The 17,675-nt window shown below is 47.4% G+C and overlaps 1 protein-coding gene and 1 pseudogene across 1 annotated transcript in view; one reads left to right on the forward strand and one right to left on the reverse strand.

The window, feature by feature from the left end:
- The window catches only part of LOC142567777 (uncharacterized), a 243,824-nt gene that overhangs the window by 143,031 nt on the left and 83,118 nt on the right, over window positions 1-17,675 (forward strand). The gene's annotated exons all lie outside the window — the stretch shown is intronic.
- On the reverse strand, window positions 14,410-16,237 carry LOC142567654 (uncharacterized; annotated as a pseudogene).

Here is a 17,675-nt window from a genome sequence, read left to right on the forward strand (position 1 = left end):
GAGGGTCCACAGGGTGGAGAAAGCCAGCTGGTTTAACGGTTGGTTTCTTGCGGCGCTGACAATCACGGCAAGTCTTGACGTACCGTTGCACAGAAGAAAAAAGCCGGGGCCAGTAATACTTCTGGCGTATCCTTGCTAATGTCTTAGCGAACCCAAGGTGTCCCGCACATGGCTCATCATGGCAGGCTTGCAAAATGTCTTGGTGAAGCGCCGACGGCACGACAAGGAGGTACGTATTTGGACCGCTTCCGCAGTTTTTCCTGTAAAGGACGTTGTTGTGCAAGGGGCACGAAGATAAGCCGCGCATGAGCGACCGAGGTAAGACATCTTCAGCTGCTTGAAGGTGCTCGATCAGCGGCATCAGCTCAGGGTCAGCGCACTGGTGCTCAGCAATCTTTATGGCGTCGATAACGCCGACAAATGGCAAGTTAAGGTCAGGGTCCGAGGACGTCATAGGGAGTGGTGCGCGTGACAAACAGTCGGCGTCGCTGTGCTTCCTTCCAGATCGGTAGACAACTGTAATGTTGTACTCTTGTAAGTTCAGGCTCCAACGGGCTAGTCTGCGTGAAGGATCTTTGAGGTTGGCAAGCCAGCACAGGGCATGGTGATCGCTGACAGCCTTAAAGGGTCTACCGTACAAGTAGGGTCGGAATTTACCAATTGCCCACACAACCGCTAAGCATTCTTTTTCAGTGGTTGAGTAGTTTTTCTCAGCCTTGGTGAGACTGCGGCTTGCATAAGCAATGGGGCGTTCCGCACCAGTTGGCCACTGCACAAGAACTGCGCCGAGACCGGTATTGCTGGCGTCAGTATGAATTTCAGTGTCAGCGTCTTCGTCGAAATGAGCAAGTATTGGGCCGCTTGCAAGCGCTTGCGCAATTCATTGAAGGACAGATGCTGCTCGTTCGACCAAACAAAAGCACATCGTTGCGTGTGAGCAGTGTCAGAGGCTCAGCGATTCTCGAGAATCCATCGACGAAGCGCATATAATATGCGCACAAACCAAAGAAGCGCTGAACAGCCTTCTTGTCTGTGGGTGGTGAAAACTCGGCTATGGCAGTAAACTTGTCGGGGTCTGGTCGGATACCTCTAGGACCAACAACATGGCCAAGAAATTTGAGCTCTTGGAACCCGAAGTAGCATTTTTCAGGCTTGATGGTGAGGCCGGCAGTACGGATCGCCGCGAGGACACTCTCGAGTCGTGCGAGGTGTTCGTCAAACGAGCTCGCGAACGCGACCACGTCGTCCAAGTATACGAGGCAGGTTTGCCATTTGAGTTGAGCAAGCATGGTATCCATGATCCGCTGAAAGGTGGCAGGTGCGGAAGAGAGACCGAAGGGGAGAACATTGAACTCATAAAGCCCGTCAGGTGTCACAAACGCTGTTTTTTCACGATCCTGTTCTTCGAATTCGATTTGCCAATACCATGATTTAAGATCCAAAGAAGAAAAAGAATTGGCATGTTGTAGACGGTCCAATGCGTCGTCGATGCGTGGCAATGGATAAACATCGTGCTTGATGACACGGTTCAACTTTCTATAATCTACACAGAAGCGCAGTGTGTTCTCTTTATTTCTGACTAACTCTACAGGGGCGGCCCACGGAATTGCGGACGGCTGGATCACGTCGTCTGGGAGCATCTCTTTCACCTGATGTTTGATCGCTTCCCTTTCCACTGGAGACACTCTGTAAGGATGCTGATGAACAGGACGTGCGCACTCGTCCTTATAATGCGGTGCTTTGTGATGGACGTCCGCCGTACTTTGTACGACGTTGAAAAACAGTCCACAAATTCATTCACAAGACTCAGTAGACGGTCTTTCTGATGGTCTGGCAGAGCAGCGTTAACGTGAATCCATTCTTTTAGGCTGTGTAACTCATATTGCTGAGACGATGCGATTTCGAATGTGTTAATGTCAGTAATATCAATGATTTCGCGAAGAAATACGATTGTCGTGCCTCGCGGTACAAGCCGATATTCGTTGCTAAAGTTTGTTACCAAAACGACTGAACATTTGTTGCGCAGCTGAAGAAGCCCTCTGGCTATGCAAATGCGACGCTAAAGAAGCAGAAGCATGTTTGTTTCGGCAATTACTTCGGTGTCGTCCTCCATGTCGCATCGGATAAGGGTAATCACGCTGCTCTCGGGTGGTAACGTGCCGTGATCGTCAGCTACTTGAAGCGCGATGTCACAGTCGTTACCATTGGTGTTCGCTATTGCTTGCGTAGTAGCGAAGCTGACTCTAGACTCTTGCAAATCGATGATGGCACCGTGTGCCTGAAGGAAATCCATGCCGAGTATAAGGTCCTTTAAACACTCTTATTGGACCTTTAAAAAGGTCAGATAAGCCTTTTAAACACTGGCGGCAATCTACTGCTCCCCAAGCACAGGAGCTATGAGTTGCCTCGATTTGGCACTGCGCTCACCATCACTATTCACTGATCTCCAATGGAACGTAATAGCTAATTCCTACACTAGTGACCATATGCCCGCATACAAAAACTAAGATCCACGCTTCCTTTCCCAGCTTCCATTAGAAACTTCATGTAGCAAGTTCGCCTCTCTTCACCTGAAAAGCAAGTCCAGATAAAGTGATTTTAGATGACGTAAACGTAGACGAAGTGAGTGAGAGGATTACTGCTTCCATGGTTGCCGTAGCGGAAGAGGCCATTGCCCAATCTACTGGAGTCTTAAGGAAAATAAAAACTAACAGTTTGGTGGATGAACGAGTGTACAAAGCGTGAGGTATCTTTTGAAGGTAACCAGCGCAAGTTAATCTTCTATCGTTCTAAAAAGAGCTGGATGAGAGCGAGGTATGTCCGCAGGCAAGCCAAACAAATTCATGGAAAAGGTATATTTTCATCGATAGCCGGTCAATTTGTCAGTTTTAGTATTTAAATCGCATACTTCCTTCTTCATTGCATCTATGCCAGACACAGATGTAGCCATGACATGGTAAGATTTTCTCCAACATGTCAGCTGTCCTTGGTCCGGGGTTTCCCTGAACGTCACCTGACGTGAAAAGCATCAGCACTACAGTCCTGCAATCAATGACACTATCAATACAGTTATGAGGGCATGGCAATACGAACAAAAATCTATTTTCACTTTGATAACATGTAGCATTGGGGCGGTAACGAACCTGCATAGACACTAGTGCCAGCTTAGGCATGTTTTCTGCAGGCTATGTGCCGTGCCCTCTGAAGTTTTCCTGGATGTGCAGTCCTTTTTCTAGTCGAGCGAGAGGTGACGTCACCGCTGATGATAGCCGGTCCTCCCACACATTGCTCGCAGTGTCCCGATAAGTTCCGTTCATAGGTAACCAGTTTGTGTCGCTCGTAGTTTTCGCTCCTATAATCCACGACAACACCTGCATAGACAGTAACGCCAGCTTAGGCATGTTTTCTGCAGACTATGTGCCGTGCCCCCTGTAACGACCCTCAAGTAAGGGTTAACAATATGACTAAATAAATATTTCATCGATCAACACCTCAACCACATCCCAGAGAATGTGGGACAAGTTGGCAAGTTTAGGCGAGATTATCCTCCCTACACGATCTCCACACTCTCAACTGCAGGCACACGAACAAGTCTAAGGAACAAGCAGAAAAATTAGGCCAGCACTTCTACACCATATCTAGCTCAGCATACTATTCCTTTTCCTTCCTAAAACGCAAACAGTTCGCATAAAAATGAACGCTTCCGACAACGGGAAGTTCAGATAGACCATTTAGTGTCCCCTTATCGCTCCTTGAAATAAACAGAGTAATCTCTTCGGGTAAGAAGACAGCTCCTGGTCCTGACAAAATACATTACACTATGCTGGTCCAACTATCCGAGAAAGCGATGCTTCTTCAGCGCGGCCTGAGAAAGCGAAATGCGTACAGAGTGGAAAAAAGCAGTTATTGTTTCCTTCCCGAAAGCGGCAATGTCACGAAATACTCCCAGCAGCTATAGACCTATAGCACTAACTTGCCTCGCAAAATCATATGAAAGCATAACAAATATAACTTTAATTTACGTTTTCGAAATAGATAACCTACTAGATACTCACCAGTGTGGTTAAAAGAAAGGCTGCTCAACAATTGACTATCTTGTTCGTCTTGAACATAACATACGTGAGGCATTCCTTTACAAACAACACTGCTTAGCAGTCTTTTTCGATCTAGAAAAAGCATAAGACACTACATGGAGGTACGGTATTTTACAAGACTGAGCAACACTAGGAATACGCGGCAGGATGCTCAACTGCTTGGCCAATTTTCAATCAAACCGGACATTTCAAGTCCGTCTGGGTACAACATTGTCTCGTGTCTGTCCAAGAAAATGGCGTCCCACAGTGTTGCATTTTAAGCACTACGCTTTTCGTGGCAAAGATGAAATGCGTAAATTTAATTACACCGTCCCACATCATGCACTCTTTATACGTTTATCATGCACTTTTTTATAATTTGCCTTTACGCAAATTGAGATAAGAGTAAACAGGCTGACACAATGGGCCGATAAAAATGGATTCCGTTTTCTGCACAAAGAGCTGTGGTAGTCGTGTTTCATAATAAAGGGGTTACACCTGGATCCAGCTCTCAAATTTGATCAGAGGCCACTACCAGTTAAGCACGAGCGAAATTCTTTCGCAATAAGTTTTGATAATAAAGTAAATTTCGTCGCCCACAATAACAGCACTAAAACTAAGGCAAACAAAACACTTAACATCCTTAAGGTTCTATCACGTAAGCATTGGGGCGCCCACCGAATATGCCTGTTGTGAATTACCACTCGGCCGTGCGCAGCATTCTTGACTATGGCTGTACAGTTTACAGATCAGCAAAGCAGTCCTTGATTAAAAGTCTTAATCCCACACATAATCACGGAGTACGCTTAGCAACTGGTGCGTATAGAACCTCACCAGTAGAAAGCTTTATGCCTATACTACCGAAGCCTGTTTTGAACACCGAAGAGCCTTCCTCACAATTTCATACGTATTCAAAATCACAGCTCTACCTAACCATATATGCCACACTTTTGTCACACTACCAGCAGAATACACTATATCAACAAACCACATAGCGTGAAACCACTTATCCTTCCATTTGAAGAAATGTGCCGAAGCTAGAATATTTTGAGCGAGACTGTCGCGGTCGCCAAAAAACCGAACAGACTGCGCCCCTGGTACGATCTTTCACATTTTTGTGATTTCGCTCTTACACACCACATGAAGAATGAAACACCGCGGGAACACATAATACAAGATTTCTCAGAGTTGCAAGGAAGATACAATGACTACACCGACTAATACACTGACAGGTCCAAGGCAAATGAACTTGTCGAAAGTGCAGTCGTACCCGAACACGGAAAATCGTCTTAGGATGCCACAGTTTGCTTCGGTTCGTACAGCCGAAGTATACGCCCTGCTTATGGCTTTGGAAAAAATGGTAAGATGCGGTTATCAAAAAGCAGTGGTCTACACAAATTCTCTTAGTTTATTTGATTCCCTCCATAGAAAATCATGGTGCGAACTTGTTCTCGGCGACATCCTGGAAATACTTGGTCAAAGCAAAAATAATAATTAAATAATTCGTCTCTGTTGGCTTCCAAGCCAGGTTGGAATCCCGGGAAAGTGGAACAATATGCAGCAATGACAGCCAATAAATGACTAACAGAAAATTATCTGCCACTTAAGGACTGTGTTTTCGCAGTCCGTGCTGCGATCACCACAAAGTGGCAACAGGATTGGGACTGTCAAGTTGACAAAAACTACCAATAGTAAAGCCCATACTGCAGGAGTGGAAGACATCATGCCACCAGGAATGGAAGTTATCCTGTGTCGCATTCGTGTCGGTCGCACACATCCCACACATGATTTTTATTTTAAAGTGGAAAACAAGTGGTTTGTAATCAATTCCAAGAGACTATAACTATGTATGACATTTTAATAACATGTCTGGCGTTGGAGGAAAAAAGACAAATATTGTTATGAACGTTACACAGCAGTAGCACCACTTCATCGCGCCCTCATCCTAGCTGAAAACGCACTTTTATCTCTAGACGATGTTTTTATGTTAGTAGAAAAAAAAAACAGGTTTCTTAAACAAACTCTGAAGCAAAAATTTTTTGTTGATTGAAGCACTTTCATGAAATCATATGTTCTCATCTAGTCCATGACGCATCATAGCTGTAGTTATTTTGCGCCATAAAACCCCACATACCTATCTACGAGAAGAAAGGGGGCTAACCGAGGCGCCCGATTTATAGATCGAAGACGTGGGATCGTTCCCCACCTGCGGCAACTTGTTTGTTCATCCACTTTCATTGCCATTTATTTATTATTTTCTTTAATTCACTTGGTAAGTAGAGGTAATTTGCCCTATGTCTTCCTTAGTGTCTTTGTTGGCTTCTGATTATACATACCTAACAATACAATATGCCAGGATATTGAGATTTCACTCTAAAACCAGTATACAGATATACACGTAGATAAGTGTAGGGTATAAATTATGCAGATCCCGCGCACTGTGGGAATCGATGTACTCGATGTAGCTTCGCTTTGGACTTGCACGTTTGTACAAAGCTATACGCTTCCGGGGGTCACGGATAAATACAGCTGGCAAAAGGCTAATATGGCGACGACCCGGGAGCTCCTGACGGCATTGTGCACATTCGACGAGGTGCGGTCCAAACGAGTTGTTCGTGTCTCTTTTCTTCTCGGCCACACTCCTTCCATTTATGTACACGCTCTGAACCACCTCCCCGGCGCGGTGTGCCGGATAGCAGCAGCCACAGCATCACCAGTGGGAAAGTCGACGGAAAAGGCAAAGCTTCGCTTTAATGAGCCACGATTAACCAAACAAGTTGACTAACTCGTGAAAAGTGTGCAAAAAGCGCTTCTTTGTCATATTTATCATTAATTTATGGTTTTGTCGGGCCCCTCCTGTGAGGATTCACCTTCAGGACATTTCCATTTCCATTTCACCAGCTTTCCGACCAAGGAGGTTAAACCTCCTTGGTCGGAACAAAATTATTTTGGCTAATGTTGTGCAGCCACTGTTTCTTGTACAAGCCGTCAAGCTTTGCTTGTATATCATAGAAAATGCATAACCATCTCAAGGCGTGTTGCCACAGTTATATATGCTACAACACGGCATAACGCTAGCACAATACCGCAGGGAACACACCGTGCAAGGTTTGTTCAGCCGAGCTCAGGACAAAATGGCACCAACGAAAAAGTAAAACACAATCAAAATGCAAGATCCGCGTGTTTACAACGGCAACAGCAAGGAGACCCACCGGTTTGCAGAAAAAAAAGGGGGCAGAACTGGTTCCCGTGTTGAGGGGACGCGCAAGGGGCGAGGAGGAGGTCGCGCGGTGGCAGAAGAGTTCAAAGAGTGGCGGTACTTTGAAATTATCAAGGAGTTTAATCCAACCGGCACAATACCGCCACCTGCATAATTATCAGGTGGTTATTGTGGCCTGCGTGAAACCGGAAGTATTAACACGTGTACTCAGTTTTCGTGCCGTGTTGCGCTAAACTACGTATAGTTGTTGGCAGACAAGAAGCACCATAGAAGCGTCTATATTTTACGTTATAATTTAGCGTAGAAAGAAATTCCATTACGTATTTTGGATTTTGAATAACTGCTGCCTATGCAGCCAGCAAAAGCATGGCCTTCGAGATAGCTTTGTGCTATCCTTAGGAAGCCGTTGGTGGAGCATGATTGGAACGATTTGTTGGATTTCGGTCAGCTGTATTGAAGTGCGTCCATGACGTTCTGCGCTCCTGCCTGTCCCACGTGCAGGGTCACTTCGTTCTCAATTTCTGTCGTCCACATGAACTGTTGCCTGACACCCGTGTGCTTAGATTTAGGTGCACGTTAAAGAACCCCAGGTGGTCAAAATTTCCGGAGTCCTCCACTACGGCGTACCTCATAATCAGAAAGTGGTTTCGGCACGTAAAACCCCAAATATTATTATTATTATTATTAACTGTTGCCTGAGGAATTGTTGAAACGATGTCGGAGGCACACTTGTGCAGTGGGCGATGTTTTCTTGCGCGTTGTAGCTTTTTCAATGGGAAAGCGTGAAATCTACGAGGGTTCATCGCTCATCTGGCGCAGGTTACGCCGTTGTCCTCCGCATTTGTTTTCATGTCGGTGTGTTGAATGCGCGTGGGTTGCGTTCCTGTCGTCCGTGCCTTCAGTGTTTTTCGTGCGACCCAGAAATATTCCTCAGAAAAATACCTATATCTCGGCAGTGTGCATATGTCCTATGTGGTGTGAGCCAGAAATGTGCAGCGGTGTACGGTATGTTTACAACCAAGTGCTTCAGTGCGTTTCAGCCAATAGACGCGGCCGCTTACACGCAGTTTCCTTTAGTGTTTCCTTATTATCTTTGTGATTTACCTGTATCTGCGATAGAAACCCCAACGCATTTGCAGGACGTTACATTGTGATTGGGAAATCTTGTGTTTGCCTTCTTTAATGGGCGGCTTTTAAAAATATTTTTGCTTGATAATTAAAAAAAAACGTCTGTAATGGGGCTGAAATAATCCGGCTTTTATTCTTTGAAAACTGGTGTGAGCGATTATTTTCCAAAATCATAGCAATCCAGCTCTGGACATCGAGCTATAAGACAAAATGTCTAAACTTGTTACACAGAGTGTCTACCAACCTGGAAAACTGGGAATGTTCAGGGAAAACTAAGAGAATTTGTGCCTCTATCAGGAAAAATTAACTCTAATTCTTTGTCAGGGGTACGGATTTCGGGGTTCGTCAACTTACGGTTAATATCCCGATGCCGAGAGCTGCATCCAACAGCAACAGCTCCTCTTTTATTGCGATAGCAATCAGATGGACACTCCAGACCCATTTTTACCGTCAGCGTCGCTGTGACGTTCCTTATTAGGTCTAAGGACGATAACACCGTCGCTGCGCGTCGTATGCTGTGCTGTATGTGCGTATGAAAGCACGCGAGGGAAGCCCGCGATCGCGGCACAATCTGGCGCGTGCTGAGGGAGAGAGAGCGGGGAGGAGAAAACGCGCCGTCTTCCGTCCTGAGAAAGGCCGTTCCCCAGGCCACATTGGCTGGCCATAATTACCAACGGGCAACGGAAAGCAATATGTCAAGCCAGCACAAATCAAACATTGCCTACCCAAAATTACATTCTTTCGGGGTGCCAGGGCTCACCCCCTCCCAGGTCGCTGCGGCCAGCTCCTTCACAACAGACGTAGGAGAAGCTGCTCAGAACGCCGGATCACAAAATACAAAAAGCCTTCGTTGCCTGGGCCGAAGGGGTCGCTCCTCGTGAAGGGCCATCCTAGGACTCGGGCCTGCCAGATCGTAACTGATTCTCAATAAAGTTGTTATCACCACCCGTCCGGGGATGGGAAGGAGGGGGTGGCGTTGTACTTCGACAGCAACTGCGCATTTGGCGACCGGGCGCAAGGGGCACTGACGATCGCGCATCATGTTTGAAGGAAGGCTGGAGGGAGGGGGCCGACTCCGCGAACAAGCGCGTTTTTTGCACAGTCGCGTGCGTCGTATGTCGAAAGGGACGTGCAGATGGCTGATACTTTTGTGGGCGCTGTGTTCTGGACGCTCTTGAGTGTAAGGAATGGACCAAGCAATGGCCACTTCGTTCGCTGCTACTGCCGCACTTGCTCACACCAGCATTTTGACAGCAAGTGTTCGCGCACATCGAGTGCGATGAGTTCATATTTGCTTGTGCGCGCTGACACCATGCTTGTTATTCAAGGGTGAAACGGCCACCGTCCAAAAACATTAAAACAAAAAAGAAACCAAGACGTTTCGGTTCCCATACCGGGGCCTACCGGGACGTCGGGTCGTAGGAATGAAGGAAAAAGGCTTTATTTACTGGTTTCAAATACGGAAGCCCGCTCCTTGTAGGAGCATATTAAACGCCTGAGTTCACATCAGGACACGTCAGCACACTCTCTTCACAAAAGGTATCCACTTTAAAAGCGTTTTCTTCCCTAGAAGACTAAACTACGGAATTTAATGACTGTATCTCGGCCAGTCGCAATCGTCCAATCAGCCGCAAAATCTCTCCCATGACGTCGCACCGTTCCGCCGGCTCAGCCACCTATGTTGCACCACTTCCCGCGCATACGGCACGGCTTACTGGTAATCTGGTAAACCGAGCTAGGGCACTGTTCCCACGGTTGGTCTCGGCGTTGGGCTTTTCATCATTTAGATCAGCATGTCAGGGTCAGGTTTAGGTAGAGTAGCTTTAGCGGTAGTTACTGCTTCCACGGAGGAGAGCGGTTGTCCTAATGCCGAAGTGAGGTCCTCTGTTTGCGTGTCACAGTCTATGTCGCGCCCTGGCCTCGTCTGCGGGGATGCTAAAGGGCTGTCTCGTGGGAAACGTACGAGGATAGCTCGTTGCCGTTTTGAGACGTAACACTGAGTAATAACACGATAGCAGTACAAGACCTGCAGAAAACAGGCAAGCTTAGAAGCAAAACATTCAGAGCCATTGCACCTTGTTAAGGTGAATTACCTGTGGAGCTGTATATATGGTGATAAATGTATTGATAATAAGTATGCTAATTGAAAATAGAACACGCATACCACAATGAATTTTGTGTTCTCACGATATCTTTTGTTTTATTAAATTGCACAGTCAGTGCCTTTCGCGTTTCTTTAACCTTCTTTTGTTCTTAATATTGAGTCCCCAATCTGACTATCGCATTATGATGGCTATGTTATACGACAAGCGGTATGTGTGGACGTTACAAAGATTCTTGGCCAATGTGACGTCTACACGTCCGATGACGCGTCGTGGGCACACTGATGTTTGTGCAACATTGAACGCGTAACCTTTCCAAGACAAACGCCAAGAACCACTTTCCGTCTGGCCGAGACACGTCTATGTTGAAATCGTCCACAATTACTGTGGGAATGGAGTCGGTAGGAGACGTCTAACCAAACGTGTACACGCTAGGCTAGGCGTTCGTGGCACGATTGTCGTCCGTATTACACGCCGCCCGTAGTCGCCGCCGCGCACATTCCCGCGTCTGTTCGCGACGATGTTCCTCGTAGGGGCGCTGTTCTTCCGCAGTCCTTGCCGCACGCGGACACGGGTGGAAGAGCACTGAGAGAGGTCGACGTGGTTTGCCTGTAGAGCTCGTAACGTCAAACCGCGATTCATTCTATACAGTATCTGTACCGCTTTTACTTTTTAACGCGATAGCGTTAAGGAGCTCGTGTCGCAGAAAAGCCGGTGTCGTCGGCGTCGGTGTCGGCGTCCGCGGCGTTGGCCGTGAGCGATAAATCACGGCAGGCACTTCATAAATAAAAAGCAACTTCCAATATGGGCTGGGTGGGAATCGAACCAGGGTCTCCGGAGTGTGAGACGGAGACGTTACCACTGACCCACGAGTTTTTTTTTTTCTTTATTGCCTTTTCACAACCGCAAACAAAAAGATCAAATACACGACATGTACATATTCTAAAAATACCAGCCACAGCTCGGCCAGTGTAAGGTGTTTAAAAGGGCTTCACAGAAGCCAATTGGTCTAGTACAGGAAGCCATTCCGGGGGTTCACATAGTGCTCTGAACAAGTCGCGTGTGTATATAATGCTCTCAACAAAATAGTGCCTTGCTGAGTGAGCCTGTATATGACAATGCCTGATGTCCATTCTCGTCTTCCATACGCTGTGCATGCAAAGCAGCATTAGCATATCACTCGGCGCTTCCCCTGTTTCTGCACGTGGAAGAAACCGGATTCCAAAAGGGCTTATCGGCAATTCTTTTTTAAGTGTTCTTTGTAGGACGTCCCACAGAAATAGGGCGTCATGGCAGTCAATAAAAATATGCTCAATTGATTCTGGCTTATTACAGATTAAGCAGTTTACCGACCAAGGTACAAAAAGACCTTTGCTTTGTAACCATGGCTTTACAGGGAGAGTGTCGGTATGTAATTGAAAAAAGAACGTTTTAGCAGAGGGTCTCACTGGCATTTTTTTAACGCGCTTGAGCACATCGCGCTCAGGACCTAGCCTGTAGGCAGCTCGGTAAACCGGTAATGGTAAAAATACATCGAGAATATCAGAATACAAACGCTTTTTCGTGACATCACACAAGTATTCATATGAGAACCTTGCCTTGAGCAGGCGTACAGAAGCAACCACTTCACGCAAATAAGGACTGAGCGGTCCAGCTCCGAAAGAAACAGTTGACACGACAAAGTCAGATAGATAATCATGCAATCGTGCTTGGATCACAGTTCTCAAAAACGCATCAGTTTGGTCCCGCACAAAGAAGAATCTGCTTACCAGCTGCTTGAAAAACAGGTGTGAGAGCCCTAGCCCACCATTTTTCACCTTGTGAAACAAATTGCACCGGCTTGTGCGCTCCCATTGCGATCCCCAAATAAAGGTCGCGAACACTCGGTGGATTTTTTGAACCGAAGTTCTTGCCATGGCCATCACTTGCAACACGTAAAACACTTTTGCAATTAAAAACATATTACAAACGGAAGCTCTTGCGAACATTGAAAAATTATGGCCACCCCATTTATCGGTAGCATCTTTGACGCGTTTATTTTCCTCAGACCAATATTCATCAGCATTGAGGTAGTTATTTAGCGGGACACCGAGGTACTTTCCGGGGGAGACGGTCCAATTCATATTACAGTACACCTCGGGTGTGCTCTGCCAGTTGCCATGCCAAAATCCAAGGCATTTCGGCCAACTGATCACGCTTCCAGTTGCTGTGCAGAACGCCTTAGCAACACTGACAACTTCCTGCACGCTTCTAGCATCAGTGCAAAACACGGCTATGTCGTCCGCGTACGCTAAGACCTTAACTTCACTGCTGAAAAAAGTGAAGCCTCGAATACATGGTGTTGCAAACAAACGTAAACAAAACGGCTCCAAGTATATCGCAAAAAGTAGAGGGGACAACGCACATCCTTGTTTCACACTCGACCGCACAGGAATTGACATACTTAATTCTTTGTTGATCACTAATTTGGCTGTGCAATCATGATACACCATTTTAACACCTTCAGTAATTACAGATCCAACATTTACGTGCTCCAGCAATAAAAACAGAACTTCATGTACAACTTTGTCGAACGCTTTATGTAAATCTAGCTGAATCATAGCTACGCGGTCATGCATTGCGTCACAACATTCCAGAATACTTCTTGCTATGTGTATGTTCGTAAAAATTGTTCTACCTTTAATGCCACAGGTTTGATGCGGGCCAACGAGGGACTTAATAACGTTTTGGAGCCTTCTAGCCAACACTTTCATGTATATTTTATAATCTGTATTGGTCAAACTAATGGGACGGTAGGACTCAACTGAAAGTAATTTTGCAGGATCGTCAGTTTTGGGGATCATTACTACGTGCGCTGTCCTGAACGAGAGAGGCGCTTGCTTTTTTTCATAGCATTCAGCGATCACTCGGTGTAAAGCAACTGCCATTTCTGCCTTAAAAAATTTGTATACGGCTGCACCCAGTCCATCTGGCCCAGGTGATTTGCCATTACCCAAGTCATCGATTGCCGCTTCAATTTCGGCCACGCTAATTTCCGATTCCAGTGATTCTCTAACCGTGTCCTCTAATCTTGGCATAAGAGTTAGAAAGTGGGCTGTGAAGTACTCGGGGTCATAAATTCTTCCTCCGAGAAGTTCGGTATAAAATTCAACAAATGCACATTTTATCTCTTCGCTTTCTCGTGTAATTTTGTTGTAATATCGAATTTCATTTATCTCCTTATTTGCAGCATGCTTCTTTTCTTCACTTAGCACACGCTTAGTGGGCGTTTCGCCCAGCCACAACTTTTCAGTGCGCGCCCTTATCATTGCGCCTCGGTACTTATCTTCGTCGATCAACTCGAGTTTGGCTTTCACCTCTGGTATTTCTTTTTTAAACGCTCCAGGCACTTCATGTTCTACCCCTAACATGTACAACAGTTCACTGTGTAACTGTTTCTCTAGTTGCCTTTCCTTGTGACGCAATACGCATGCTCTATCGATGGCAGCAATTTTAATGTCGCATTTAAACTGCTCCCACACTGATATGAAACAATTGGTTTCCGTATGCAGGGCATTTGAAAGATACTCCTTCGCTCTCGTGACAAACAATTCATCTTGCAGCAGTTTTTCATTGAACTTCCACAGGAACCAATTAAACTTGACACTCTTTCGTTTTTCGCCAATCGTAATCGAGACCAAACTATGATCGCTAAAACTGAGATATTGTGTTTCATAAGAGGAACACAGTGGTACAAACTTCGCCGGTACGTATATTCTATCAAGCCTCGCATGGGAATCACCTTGAAAGTGCGTATACCGTGCTTGGCCATCTCGCGTCATTGCATAACCAATGTCCTCAAGCTCTCTCTCAATTACTATCGCGTTCAACAGCTCAGCGCTTCTGTCGCGTACTTTGAGGCTCGTCGTTTTATCTTCAGCTGTACAGACGCAGTTGAAATCCCCAAGAAACACAACATGTCGTTCTGTTTTCAAAAATCCTTCAGCATACTTAAAAAAAATTTCGCGTTCATGAATTTTGTTCGGTGCGTAGATGCACACAGCGCGCCACAGTAGACCAGCAAAAATAAAATCACATGCGACAAGTCTCCCACTATCGCAGGTGGACACTTTTTCTACAACCGATATGCTATTGCGAATAAAAATGACGCAGCCTCCTGACCGTCCAACAGCATGGCACACACATACACTGTATCTAGATCGAAAAACTTGAACCATCTGTTCTGTTTGCTCCTCACTCTCAATTTTTGTTTCTTGTACAGCCAGAAGGTCAACGTCATTCTCTAAAAGCATGCGACTAATCTGACACTGCCGCCTGCGCGAACACATTCCTCGCACATTCAATGTCGCAACGCGTAGGCTAGATTTAAAGTTAGACGCCATCTCATGGGGTTGCTTGGCCAAGCGTCCTACTCACATCGATGCTGTGGGGTTCTTGTGGTCATCGTTGAAGGCTACTGGAACGGGTCCTCCGCTAGGGCGGAGGCGTTTTAGGGGCCACCCTACTGCCAGGCGGCACGTTCGGCTTCGGTTTAAGCATAGACCTCCGCGTAGTCGATGCCTTCGTTGGAGGTTCGCCGGTGCCTGACGCAGTAGTTATTCCTGTATTGCCAGTGTCTTCGTGAGCACGCTTTGCAGCGATGCTTCCGGTCATAAGCATCTCGACGTCCGTTGCTTCCTGGCCGACTTCTTGCGGCAGTGACGATGACGCGCTTGCTGCCTTCACGCCTGCGTCGCATGTTGCAGTCTCTGGCTTCGTTTCCGGGGCTGCAGCCAAGGGCTCACCCCCCAGGTTCGCTTCCTGGACAGCTCCTGGGGAGGGTTCAAGGGGCTTTGCAGGAGTCTTTGCCACGTCGTTGTCCTCCCTGCTAGCTTCTTCGGCATCTGCGGCGTCCATCATGTGTTCGGATACTACGTCCCTTTGGAGTGGGCCTGTAACGCTGGCATAAGAGCGCACACATTGGGAATCATCGTGGCCGAAGCGACGACAGACCCCACATCGTGGAACGCGGCACTCTCGCCGGATGTGTCCGATGCCACGGCATCGGAGGCAGAGCGGCGCTCAGCCAGGAACGAAGACGAGCGCCATATCCTCAGCAACACGCAGTTGGTGTGGTAGGTCGTCCACAGTGAGGCCCACATTTAATTTCAGCGTTACCGAGCGGGTGGTTGATCCTTTGTCAATGCAGCCCTTGACCTTCCACTTGTCTCTGCTAATTTCCGTCACTTTTCCAAACGGCGCCAAAGCCACTCGCACGTCTTCGTCCGGTACGCCATGAAGCAGCCAGTATAGCTTCAGTCGGACACCTCGATCGCGCGGGTCGATGACCATGCAGCGGTGGTCTTTAACGTTGAACGCTTCAGCTTCTAATATCTTCCTCTTGCCTTCCTCGTCCTTAAACGTCACTGCCCACAGGTGATTCATTTGGTATGCCCCGAGGGCAACCACTTCCGGCAGCAACGAAAGACGTGCAAGGCTATCTCGGACATGCTCCACTCGATATGGCCTGGCTTTCACATCGGCATGCAAAAAAACGGTGTTTAAAACAGGAGCACCTGTGGGCAGATGAGGCAGAACAACCTGGTAGTCTTCAGCCGGCTTTTCAGTACACCTGATACCACGGCCCACACGGGCCGCTGAAACCGCCCCTACAAGGGAGCACATGATAGCACGTCCTTCCACTTCGGTAGCCAAGACGCGTCTGACTGACCCACGAGTTCGATGCTTCAAAGCGGTACAAAAGCGCCTCTAGTGAACGCGGTGTTGCCTTAGAAACGAGCTGTTTCTAAGGCTCAGGCGTGCGTCGCTTGCTCAGGCGCACATTTCGTTGTCGCGCCGAACGCTGTGTTGGGCGCGACGCTCGACGCTCACCGCGTCCGATACGGGGCGCGTAGTCGCTGCGCCGTAGCCCATTGTCTTACACCCCTTGGCGGGTCGACGGGAACGCTGTCGCGTTCCACTCTTGAAGGCGAAGCTTAAGCGTCCTCCAATTTTTTACATACGATATCTTTTTTATCACAACGCTTTTTAACACTTCTCGCGATTTAACGCAGCTGGGGCATAGCCAGCGATACACTTTTTCTTTGTTTTAGCTCTGGGGTGTCCGCAATCTTTTTTGCCTACGCACGCAAACCGCCAGAACCAAGCGTATAAGAGCTCCGTTCAAAAAAAAAAAAAAGTCGCAGTTTCGCCCGAAAGGCGAAACGAAAATTGCTCGCGGTAGGAAAGCTTCAGACAGTTATAGGAGGTAAGGATAGTAGTTTTATTGGCCGTATAAACTTGGAAACATTCGCTTACTAATTAAATTAACAGGTATGGTGTCAGCGAGCACACGCAAACATGAACAGAGGTTAAACAGCGCGAATAAAGCATGGACACGAGGAAACAAATACCACAGACAGCGCTTGTCTGTTGTATTTGTTCCCCCGTGTCCTTGTTTTATTCGCGCTGTTTAACTTGAGTTTTATATATGAACCAACTAGCCCGGGGCTTGTCTGTGGTGTTTGTTTCCTCGTGTCCTTGTTTTATTCCCGCTGTTTCAGCTCAGTTCTAAATATGAACAACCAGCCCTCATCAAGATCTTCCTAAAACATGAACACGCTGGATGAGCGCGGACACTTCCTGTCAAAACGCTAGTTTGTGCAAGTGCGGCAGCAGAAGCGAGTAAAGTGACCTTCATGCCGTCGATCGCTTCAACCCAAGAGCGACTAGAACACAGCACGCAGAAAGGTATGAGCCGTCTGCAGATCTCCTTCAAGATCCGGCGCACGGGAGCGTACAAAGGACTAGAAGCCCCCTACCCTGCCCGCCCACTCCCTCGCGGACGGCCTCCCGCTTTCCTCCATGCATGGCGTGCGAGATTTATTCGCGATCCTCAGTTCCCAATGCGCTCGGTCGCGATATGCACAGTTTCTGCCGAAGCAAAACACCGCCCTGCTCCTTGCGTGCCATCCCTCTGCGGCCTTTAGCGCGACGGTCGGCTCTCCGCTTTCTTCGCGCGCGCCAGATTTAGCTCCGACGTCGACTTCTCTCGCGTGCTTTCACTCGCGTGCTTTCACTCGCACATACAGCATACGACGCGCGGCGATGGTATTATGGCCGTTGGACTTACGGAACATAACGGCGACGCCGAGGCCAGAAATGCGCTTGAAA

The sequence above is a fragment of the Dermacentor variabilis genome, unplaced genomic scaffold, assembly GCF_050947875.1.
Source record: "Dermacentor variabilis isolate Ectoservices unplaced genomic scaffold, ASM5094787v1 scaffold_14, whole genome shotgun sequence".
In the NCBI taxonomy this organism is placed as follows: Eukaryota; Metazoa; Arthropoda; class Arachnida; order Ixodida; family Ixodidae; genus Dermacentor; species Dermacentor variabilis.